This window comes from Drosophila virilis, unplaced genomic scaffold (assembly GCF_030788295.1).
Source record: "Drosophila virilis strain 15010-1051.87 unplaced genomic scaffold, Dvir_AGI_RSII-ME tig00002082, whole genome shotgun sequence".
Classification (NCBI taxonomy): domain Eukaryota; kingdom Metazoa; phylum Arthropoda; class Insecta; order Diptera; family Drosophilidae; genus Drosophila; species Drosophila virilis.
The window spans coordinates 186,607-198,790 of record NW_027212888.1 but is presented as its reverse complement, the minus strand read 5'-3'; the positions used below and the strand labels follow the sequence as shown (position 1 = coordinate 198,790).

General features: G+C 27.9%; 4 pseudogenes; all 4 read right to left on the bottom strand.

Annotated features, from left to right (window-relative positions):
* Window positions 1–615: 615 nt before the first annotated feature.
* Window positions 616–2,576, bottom strand: LOC116650162 (NADH-ubiquinone oxidoreductase chain 5-like; annotated as a pseudogene).
* Window positions 2,577–2,930: 354 nt separating this feature from the next.
* Window positions 2,931–5,572, bottom strand: LOC138911701 (NADH-ubiquinone oxidoreductase chain 4-like; annotated as a pseudogene).
* A 1,808-nt stretch (window positions 5,573–7,380) lies between these two features.
* On the bottom strand, window positions 7,381–8,630 carry LOC26531758 (NADH-ubiquinone oxidoreductase chain 5-like; annotated as a pseudogene).
* Window positions 8,631–8,984: 354 nt separating this feature from the next.
* LOC138911703 (NADH-ubiquinone oxidoreductase chain 4-like) lies at window positions 8,985–10,180 on the bottom strand (annotated as a pseudogene).
* Window positions 10,181–12,184: the final 2,004 nt, after the last annotated feature.

The window sequence follows — 12,184 nt, the reverse complement described above, 5'->3', positions numbered from 1 at the left end:
TAATTTTTGATGTTGAAATCGCTTTAATCCTCCTTATATTTATTATTTTTTAATTTAAAAACTTAAAAATTTGATCAACAACTTCAATTATTTTCATTTTAATTTTATTATTTGGACTATACCATGCATGAAGGAATATTAAACTGATCTTAATAAATAATTGGGTTGTAGTTAATTATAACATTTGATTTGCATTTATAAAGGATTGATATTCAATCTACCTTATACTAACTTATGAACATGAAGCGATTTATTGCATTTAGTTTCGACCTAATTTTAGGTAATTTTACCCTTATTTTTGAATTGAAGCAAAACTAATGGCTTATTACTGTTAATGATAGAATTGAGCTTTTACAATTAAGGAAGAATGGTGATCACGTAAAAGCAACTAACTTTTGTCTTTAAATGGTTAAATTCCATTTATACTTTTATTTATATAGTTTAAAATAAAACTACATTTTCATTGTGACAATAAAATTATTATTATTTTTATAAATTACTAAAATAAATTCACTATATTTAAAGATTAAATAATCTCCCCAACATCGTCAGTGTTGTTCTCTAAATATAAGCTATTTAAATATAAAAATAATAAAACTTTACTAAAATTAAAATTTAAAATACAAATAATATTAAATACATTTTTAAATTATTATTGTGAATTAAAAATAAAGTTTGAGAATAATTTAAAAATTTTTGATACAAATGCTGACCTCCAAAATATTCTGATCAACCTTGATCAAATCTTTTACTAATAATTTGTCAATTATGTGAAGGATAAAAAATAACTCCATTGTTCTTATATAAGGTATACCCATATCAAGGTATATAAAACCTATAAATTATGTTAAATTATATAAAATTATCGATTTATTAATTGTATATAAATTTCTTACTGAAATTAAATAACCAAATAAACCACCAAAAATACATACAAATAAAGTTAATAATTAAAAAAAAAAAAGAAAAACAAATTATGTAGGGTACAGGACAAACTAACCAATTTAACATTCTACCCCAATAATTCTCATATCTAATAAGCCTATTATTCCTCGTAACTTAACCCAACCTTCATTATTTAATACACTTAAACTTCTACAATTCAAATCCCCAGTAATTGAGTAGTAAACTAACCGAAATAAATAACAAACAGTTAAAACAGTTAAAAAGAAATATAAAAAAATAAAATATATTGATATTTCCAATTATCACAATTTCTGAAATTATATCCTGTGGTTTAAGCCCTGCTGAAGAAGGTATTGGGTAACATAACCCAACCTTCATCATTTAATACACTTAAGCATCTACAATTCAAATCACCAGTTATTGAGTAGTAAACTAACCGAAATGAATAACAAACAGTTAAACCAGTTGAAAAGATATATAAAAAAAGAAAATATATTGATATTTCCAATTATCACAATTTCTGAAATTATATCCTGTGAATTAAACCCTGCTAAAGAAGGTATTGGGTAACATAACCTAACCTTCATCATTTAATACACTTAAATTGCTACAATTCAAATCCCCAGTTATTGAGTAGTAAACTAACCGAAATGAATAACAAACAGTTAAACCAGTTGAAAAGAAATATAAAAAAAAAGAAAATATATTGATATTTCTAATTATCGCAATTTCTGAAATTATATCCTGTGAATTAAACCCTGCTAAAGAAGGTATAGCACGTAAAACTAAATTTGATACATTAAAACAAGCTGAAGTTAAAGGTATATGAATTCTTAAAACCCCTATCAAACGAATATCTTGAGAATTATTTATATTATGAATAATTGTTCCTGCACATATTAACAATAGCTTAAGTAAAGCATGAGTTAACAAATGAAATGTAGCTAATTTATAAAAACCTATAGAAAAAATTGTTATTATTAACCCTAATTGACTTAAAGTAGATAACGCTATAATTTTTTTAAAATCAAATTCAAAATTAGCCCCCCCTAAACCTGCTATAAATATAGTTAAACCTGATTATAAAAATAAAAACTGTCCTATTCATGAATTTCTTAATAAAATATTAAATCGAATTAACAAATACACTCCTGCAGTTACCAGTGTTGATGAATGAACTAAAGCAGAAACAGGAGTTGGTGCAGCTATCGCAGCAGGTCAGCAAGAAGAAAAAGGAATTTGTGCACTTTGAGTTATAGCAGCTAATATCACCAAAGACCCAATTAAAATTATTTCAAATTCATTTTGTACAACTTTTAAATAAAATACATAATTTCATCTTCCATAATTTAAGATTCATGGCCAACAATAAGGCTACATCCCCAATTCGATTTGATAAGCCTATTATAAGATTTAATATTTTGAAAATAAATAACTAAACAATATGAAACTAACCCTTACCCATCTCATCCTGATACATTTCTTACTAAATTTGGTTATATAACATTATAGATAAAGCAAATATTAAAACTAATATAATAAATCGTTTAATATTAATATCACCTCTTATAAAAAATCACTAAAGAAGAAATCATTAATACAAAAGATATAAATAATAAACTTATTCAATCAAACAAAAAAGTCAGAGTAATTGATATGGAATTTAAATTAATTAATTAATTAATTAAAATTTACTTCCTATTAAAAAAAATATACCAAATTATTAAATAACAGGAGGTTCTAGTCGGGAGCTCCAGACTAGGGGATACCCTGAACCCTCTTCTTCCAACATGAAATGCATATATATTCTATTAAGAAAATATGTGTCAGGTGGTGACTCTAGCTCTTATTATTTATCAAAACTGCCCAAAAACCCGGATATCTGTATCGATTCTTATCGATTGCTTGCAAACGGAGTAAGTTATCGATTATCGGAAACAAACTCTATCTGCGCAGGTACAAGGAGCACCTACATTAAAAATTTCAAATTTCTTTAGATCTTATAGGTTCTGAGATCCTCCCGACTAGAACCTCTTACTTGTTATAATTGACATATTTAAAGGTAATCAATGTAGCAATATTAATAATTGTTTCCGAATTTGACCTCTTCTAAATGAATAAACCCCACAAAAAATTTTTCCGTGTTGCCTAATGGATATAAATATAAAGTGTAAGCAGCTCTAAAAAAAGATAATAAAGAAAGTATAGCAATACAAACTCAAGACCAAGAAACAATTCTATTTAATAAAGAAATTTCACTTAATAAATTTAATGTAGGAGGAGGAGCTAGACCTGCTGAACTTAATAAAAATCATCATCAATGAGCAATTATTAATCTATAAGACCCGCATAAAGCTCAATAAGATATAGATAAAAGTCCTGTTAATACAATTCCTATGTGAGCTACTGAAGAGTAAGCAATTAAAGTCTTTAAATCAGTTTGACGTAAACATGCAAATCTAACTTCCACCCCTCCAACTAATTTAATTCTAATTCAAATAAATCTATATAAATAATTATTACCGGTAAAATTGATATAACTCGTAATATACCGTAACCCCCACACTTTAATATAATCCCAGCTAAAATTATAGAGCCGGAAACAGGAGCTTCAACATGATCTTTGGGTAACCACAAATGAACCAAAAATATTGGTATTTTACTAAAAATGCACATACTAAACAAAAATATAACAAATCATAATTAAATATAAAATTTATCAATTAAAAATTTATTGTTCCTATTTTATTTATTAAATATAAAATACCAATGACCATGGGTAAAGGAACTAATAAAGTATAAAATAATAAATGAATACCAGCTTGTAATCGTTCAGGTTGGTACCCCTAACCTAAAATAAAAATAAAGTTGGAATTAAACTTCTTTCAAAAATAAATAAAATATAAAAAAAACTTATTCTTCTATATGTTAAGACAAGTAAAAATAATAATATTACAATATTTAAAAAATATAAATTTTTATAATTATTTTACCTATAAACTTTTTCTCTTGCTATATATAAATGAACAAATTCATAAACCTAATAAAACTAATCCATAAAAAACCCTTAAAACAAAAATATTTATTCAATAATTTATGAAATTATTTATTAATAAAAATAAAAAACTAGCAAAAAATAGTAAAACCTGTACCATTCAAAATATATTACTAATAATACAAGGAGGTAATTTAAATACTAAAAAAAATTAATTTTAACATCATGTGTTCGAATTATTGATAGTAAAATAGATAAACCTAAAGTCTTCACAAACTCAAAAGTTAACAAGTAAGAGGTTCTAGTCGAGAGCTCCCGAGTAGGGAATACCCAGAACCCCCTTATTCCAACATCAAATAAATTAATAAAAAAAGTTCCCCTGGCAGGGTTCGACCTCGCAACTGAAAGCAGTACTTGCTGTCGACTCTACTCAACAGCCACACCAGGAAAAAAAATTTTTTCTCCGGTAGGGCTCGAACTCGCGACAGACCGCACCACTTGCTATGCCTCTACTCAGCCGCCACACCAATAATTAACTACTTATGATAAAGGAGTAAGAGGTTCTAGTCGGGAGCTCTCGACTAGGGGATACCTTGAACCCTCTTCTTCCAAAATCAAATGCGAATATATATTTTATTTTAGAAGCTGTATGTCAAGTTTGGTGACTCCACTTCTAATTATTTATCAAAATTGCCCAAAATACAGGATATCGATATCGATTTTTATCGACTGCTTGGAAACTGGCTGAGGGTATACTGTATTTGTGGTACACTGTATTTGTGCAAAATCCAAATCTATGTAACAGGCAGAAGGAAGTATCTCCGACCCCATAAAGTATATATATTCTTGATCAGCATCAATAGCCGTGTCGATCTAGCCATTTCCGTCTGTCTGTCCGTCCGTCCGTCCGTCCGTATGTATGAACGTGAGGATCTCAGAACCTATAAGAGATAAGGACTCGAAATTTTGGATGTAGGTCCTCGTAGTGCCTGCGAAGATCGAGTTTGTTTCAGATAATTATTAACTTACTCCGTTTCCAAGCAATCGATAAAAATCTATATCGATATCCTGTTTTTTGGGCAATTTTGGTAAATAATAAGAGCTAGAGTCACCAAACTTGAAATATAGCTTCTAAAATGGAATATATATGCATTTGATGTTGAAAGAAGAGGGTTCAGGGTATCCCCTAGTCGGAGCACCCGACTAGAACCTCTTACTTGTTTTAAATTTATTTGATGTTGGAATAAGAGGGTTCAGGGTATTCCCTAGTCGGGAGCTCCCGACTATAACCTCTTACTTGTTTTAAATTTATTTGATGTTGGAATAAGGGGGTTCAGGGTATTCCCTAGTCGGGAGCTCCCTACTATAACCTCTTACTTGTTATAAATATAATTCACTCACACATTTAATCCAAACAATTTTAATTTCTTTAATCACAGGTCTTATAAAAAAAACATTCTGATTTTCATATATTTTATTTATAATTTTTCTAGGAGTTATATTAATTTTATTTATTTACGTCACATCATTAGCTTCTAATGAAATATTTAACTTATCAATTAAATAAACATTTATTTCAATCACATCATTTTTTATAACTTTAATTTTAAGTTTTTTAGTAGACAAACTCAACAAGATTTTTCTTACTAAACAACGAAATAGAATCAATTTTATCAAACTATTCTTATTTTATAGCAAATTCATTACATTAAATAAACTTTATAATTTTCCTACTAACTTAATACAATATTTTTAATAAGTTATATATTAAGTACTTTAATTATTGTTAAAATCACTAAAATATTCAAAGGACCATTATGAATTTTATAATATTTAATGACCAAACCTTAACGAACTTCTTAGCCTTTATTTAAAATAGATAACAATGCATTAATTGATCTTTCTGCACCTGTAAATATTTCAAGAAGATATAATTTTGGGTCTTTATAAGGATTATGTTTAATTATCCTAATTTTAACCGGATTATTTTTGGCTGTATATTATGCCGCAGTTGTAAATTTATCTTTCAATAGAATTAATCATATTTGCCGTGATGTCAATTACGGATGATTATTACGAACAATACACGCAAATGGTGCTTCTTTTTTCTTTATTTGTATTTACTCACATGTAGGACAAGGAATTTATTATGGATCTTATTTATTTACACCAACATGAATAATTGGAGTAATTATATTTTTATTAATTTGAACAGCCTTTACAGGTTACGTCCTACCATGAGGACAAATATCATTTTGAGGGGCAACAAATCAAATTTATTATCTGCAGTACCTTATTTTGGGATTGAACTTGTACAGTGAGTTTGAGGAGGATTTGCTGTTGATAACGCAACTTTTACTCGATTTTTTACATTCCTCCTTATTTTACCTTTTATTGGATTATCAATAACTTTAATTTATTTACTATTTCTCCATCAAACATGATCAAATAACCCAATTGGATTAAATTCAAATAGAGGTAGAATTCCATTTCACCCATATTTTACTTACAAAGATATTGTATTTGTTGCTATAATTTTTTTTTTAAATTTCTTAAATTTTAATTAACCCTAATTTATTAGGAGACCCAGATAACTTCATCCCAGCTAACTCATTAGTAACGTAAGCTCATATTCAACCAGAATAATATTTATTATTTGCTCACACAATTCTTCGATCTATTCCCAATAAATTAGTAGGAGTACTTGCCTTGCTTCTTTCGATTGCAATTTTAATAATTCTTCCTTTTTATAACTTAAGTAAATTCCGAGGTATTCAATTTTACCCAATCAACCAAATTTTTTTTTTTAATTATAGTGGTAACAGTAATTTTATTAACTTGAATTGGAGCTCGACCTGTAGAAGAACCTTATGTTTTTATTGGACAAATTTTAACTGTTATTTATTTGTTATATTATATTGTAAATCCTTAAGTAAGTAAACGATTAGATAATCCACTAAATTAGTTAATGAGCTTAAATAAGCATGTTTTGAAAACATAAGATAGAAATTTTACTTTTAACTCTTAACTATTAACTTAACTAATTTATTATTTTAATTAATAATAATAAAGAAAATAATAAAATTTTTAACCCAATAAAATATAATAAATAATTTAATAAAAAAAATATAAAAAACACGTTTATGCCAAATATATTAATATATCATAACGAAACCGAGGTAAAGTTTATCGAACTCAAATAAAATCGAGAAAGAAGGGCGATCTGCGGCTCGGCAAAGATCTAATACCCCTGCAGACGCAACCTTTTCATAATGCTCATGGTGCTTTGCCCCTATCTAAGAAGTACCGGGAAAATAGTATATGCCGAGTCTGGTCAAGATATCTTGATAAACAAAATGCTTTTTCATACAACTTAATTTTCGACCGATCGTTCCTATGGCAGCTATATGATATAGTGGTCCGATCTTAATAGGATAATATATAAATATAAATTATGTTAAATTATATAAAATTATCGATTTATTAATTGTATATAAATTTCTTACTGAAATTAAATAACCAAATAAACCACCAAAAATACAAATTAAAAAAAAAAAAAAGAAAAACAAATTATGTAGGGTACAGGACAAAGTAACCAATTTAGCATTCTACCCCAATAATTCTCATATCTAATAAGCCTATTATTCCTCGTAACTTAACCCAACCTTCATCATTTAATACACTTAAACTTCTACAATTCAAATCCCCAGTAATTGAGTAGTAAACTAACCGAAATGAATAACAAACAGTTAAACCAGTTGAAAAGATATATAAAAAAAGAAAATATATTGATATTTCCAATTATGACAGTTTCTGAAATTATATCCTGTGAATTAAACCCTGCTAAAGAAGGTATTGAATACTGAATTAAAGGTATATGAATTCTTAAAACCCCTATCAAACGAATATCTTGAGAATTATTTATATTATGAATAATTGTTCCTGCACATATTAACAATAGCTTAAGTAAAGCATGAGTTAACAAATGAAATGTAGCTAATTTATAAAAACCTATAGAAAAAATTGTTATTATTAACCCTAATTGACTTAAAGTAGATAACGCAATAATTTTTTTAAAATCAAACTCGAAATTAGCCCCCCCTAAACCTGCTATAAATATAGTTAAACCTGATTATAAAAATAAAAACTGTCCTATTCATGAATTTCTTAATAAAATATTAAATCGAATTAACAAATACACTCCTGCAGTTACCAGTGTTGATGAATGAACTAAAGCAGAAACAGGAGTTGGTGCAGCTATCGCAGCAGGTAAGCAAGAAGAAAAAGGAATTTGTGCACTTTGAGTTATAGCAGCTAATATCACCAAAGACCCAATTAAAATTATTTCAAATTCATTTTGTACAACTTTTAAATAAAATACATAATTTCATCTTCCATAATTTAAGATTCATGGCCAACAATAAGGCTACATCCCCAATTCGATTTGATAAGCCTATTATAAGATTTAATATTTTGAAAATAAATAACTAAACAATATGAAACTAACCCTAACCCATCTCATCCTGATACAATTCTTACTAATTTTGGTCTAATAATTAATAACATTATAGATAAAGCAAATATTAAAACTAATATAATAAATCGATTAATATTAATATCACCTCTTATAAAAAATCACTAAAGAAGAAATCATTAATACAAAAGATATAAATTATAAACTTATTCAATCAAACAAAAAAGTCAGAGTAATTGATATGGAATTTAAATTAATTAATTAATTAATTAAAATTTACTTCTTATTAAAAAAAATATACCAAATTATTAAATAAATGGAGGTTCTAGTCGGGAGCTCCAGACTAGGGGATACCCTGAACCCTCTTCTTCCAACATGAAATGCATATATATTCTATTAAGAAAATATGTGTCAGGTGGTGACTCTAGCTCTTATTTATTATCAAAACTGCCCAAAAACCCGGATATCTGTATCGATTCTTATCGATTGCTTGCAAACGGAGTAAGTTATCGATTATCGGAAACAAACTCTATCTGCGCAGGTACAAGGAGCACCTACATTAAAAATTTCAAATTTCTTTAGATCTTATAGGTTCTGAGATCCTCCCGACTAGAACCTCTTACTTGTTATAATTGACATATTTAAAGGTAATCAATGTAGCAATATTAATAAATGTTCCCGAATTTGACCTCTTCTAAATGAATAAACCCCACAAAAAATTTTTCCGTGTTGCCTAATGGATATAAATATAAAGTATAAGCAGCTCTAAAAAAAGATAATAAAGAAAGTATAACCATACAAACTCAAGACCAAGAAACAATTCTATTTAATAAAGAAATTTCACTTAATAAATTTAATGTAGGAGGAGCAGCTATATCTGCTGAACTTAATAAAAATCATCATCAATGAGCAATTATTAATCTATAAGACCCGCATAAAGCTCAATAAGATATAGTTAAAAGTCCTGTTGATACAATTCCTATGTGAGCTACTGAAGAGTAAGCAATTAAAGTCTTTAAATCAGTTTGACGTAAACATGCAAATCTAACTTCCACCCCTCCAACTAATTTAATTCTAATTCAAATAAATCTATATAAATAATTATTACCGGTAAAATTGATATAACTCGTAATATACCGTAACCCCCACACTTTAATATAATCCCAGCTAAAATTATAGAGCCGGAAACAGGAGCTTCAACATGATCTTTGGGTAACCACAAATGAACCAAAAATATTGGTATTTTACTAAAAATGCACATACTAAACAAAAATATAACAAATCATAATTAAATATAAAATTTATCAATTAAAAATTTATTGTTCCTATTTTATTTATTAAATATAAAATACCAATGACCATGGGTAAAGGAACTAATAAAGTATAAAATAATAAATGAATACCAGCTTGTAATCGTTCAGGTTGGTACCCCCAACCTAAAATAAAAATAAAGTTGGAATTAAACTTCTTTCAAAAATAAATAAAATATAAAAAAACTTATTCTTCTATATGTTAAGACAAGTAAAAATAATAATATTACAATATTTAAAAAATATAAATTTTTATAATTATTTTACCTATAAACTTTTTCTCTTGCTATATATAAATGAACAAATTCATAAACCTAATAAAACTAATCCATAAAAAACCCTTAAAACAAAAATATTTATTCAATAATTTATGAAATTATTTATTAATAAAAATAAAAAACTAGCAAAAAATAGTAAAACCTGTACCATTCAAAATATATTACTAATAATACAAGGAGGTAATTTAAATACTAAAAAAAAAATTAATTTTAACATCATGTGTTCGAATTATTGATACTAAAATAGATAAACCTAAAGCACCTTCACAAACTCAAAAGTTAACAAGTAAGAGGTTCTAGTCGGGAGCTCCCGACTAGGGAATACCCAGAACCCCCTTATTCCAACATCAAATAAATTAAAAAAAAAAGTTCCCCTGGCAGGGTTCGACCTCGCAACTGAAAGCAGTACTTGCTGTCGACTCTACTCAACAGCCACACCAGGAAAAAAAATTTTTTCTCCGGTAGGGCTCGAACTCGCGACAGACCGCACCACTTGCTATGCCTCTACTCAGCCGCCACACCAATAATTAACTACTTATGATAAAGAAGTAAGAGGTTCTAGTCGGGAGCTCTCGACTAGGGGATACCCTGAACCCTCTTCTTCCAAAATCAAATGCAAATATATATTTTATTTTAGAAGCTGTATGTCAAGTTTGGTGACTCCACTTCTAATTATTTATCAAAATTGCCCAAAATACAGGATATCGATATCGATTTTTATCGACTGCTTGGAAACTGGCTGAGGGTATACTGTATTTGTGGTACACTGTATTTGTGCAAAATCCAAATCTATGTAACAGGCAGAAGGAAGTATCTCCGACCCCATAAAGTATATATATTCTTGATCAGCATCAATAGCCGTGTCGATCTAGCCATTTCCGTCTGTCTGTCCGTCCGTCCGTCCGTCCGTATGTATGAACGTGAGGATCTCAGAACCTATAAGAGATAAGGACTCGAAATTTTGGATGTAGGTCCTCGTAGTGCCTGCGCAGATCGAGTTTGTTTCAGATAATTATTAACTTACTCCGTTTCCAAGCAATCGATAAAAATCTATATCGATATCCTGTTTTTTGGGCAATTTTGGTAAATAATAAGAGCTAGAGTCACCAAACTTGAAATATAGCTTCTAAAATGGAATATATATGCATCTGATGTTGAAAGAAGAGGGTTCAGGGTATCCCCTAGTCGGAGCACCCGACTAGAACCTCTTACTTGTTTTAAATTTATTTGATGTTGGAATAAGAGGGTTCAGGGTATTCCCTAGTCGGGAGCTCCCGACTATAACCTCTTACTTGTTTTAAATTTATTTGATGTTGGAATAAGGGGGTTCAGGGTATTCCCTAGTCGGGAGCTCCCTACTATAACCTCTTACTTGTTATAAATATAATTCACTCACACATTTAATCCAAACAATTTTAATTTCTTTAATCACAGGTCTTATAAAAAAAACATTCTGATTTTCATATATTTTATTTATAATTTTTCTAGGAGTTATATTAATTTTATTTATTTACGTCACATCATTAGCTTCTAATGAAATATTTAACTTATCAATTAAATAAACATTTATTTCAATCACATCATTTTTTATAACTTTAATTTTAAGTTTTTTAGTAGACAAACTCAACAAGATTTTTCTTACTAAACAACGAAATAGAATCAATTTTATCAAACTATTCTTATTTTATAGCAAATTCATTACATTAAATAAACTTTATAATTTTCCTACTAACTTAATACAATACTTTTAATAATTTATATATTAAGTACTTTAATTATTGTTAAAATCACTAAAATATTCAAAGGACCATTATGCATTTTATAATATTTAATGACCAAACCTTAACGAACTTCTTAGCCTTTATTTAAAATAGCTAACAATGCATTAATTGATCTTTCTGCACCTGTAAATATTTCAAGAAGATATAATTTTGGGTCTTTATAAGGATTATGTTTAATTATCCTAATTTTAACCGGATTATTTTTGGCTGTACATTATGCCGCAGTTGTAAATTTATCTTTCAATAGAATTAATCATATTTGCCGTGATGTAAATTACGGATGATTATTACGAACAATACACGCAAATGGTGCTTCTTTTTTCTTTATTTGTATTTACTCACATGTAGGACAGGGAATTTATTATGGATCTTATTTATTTACACCAACATGAATAATTGGAGTAATTATATTTTTATTAATTTGAACAGCCATTACAGGT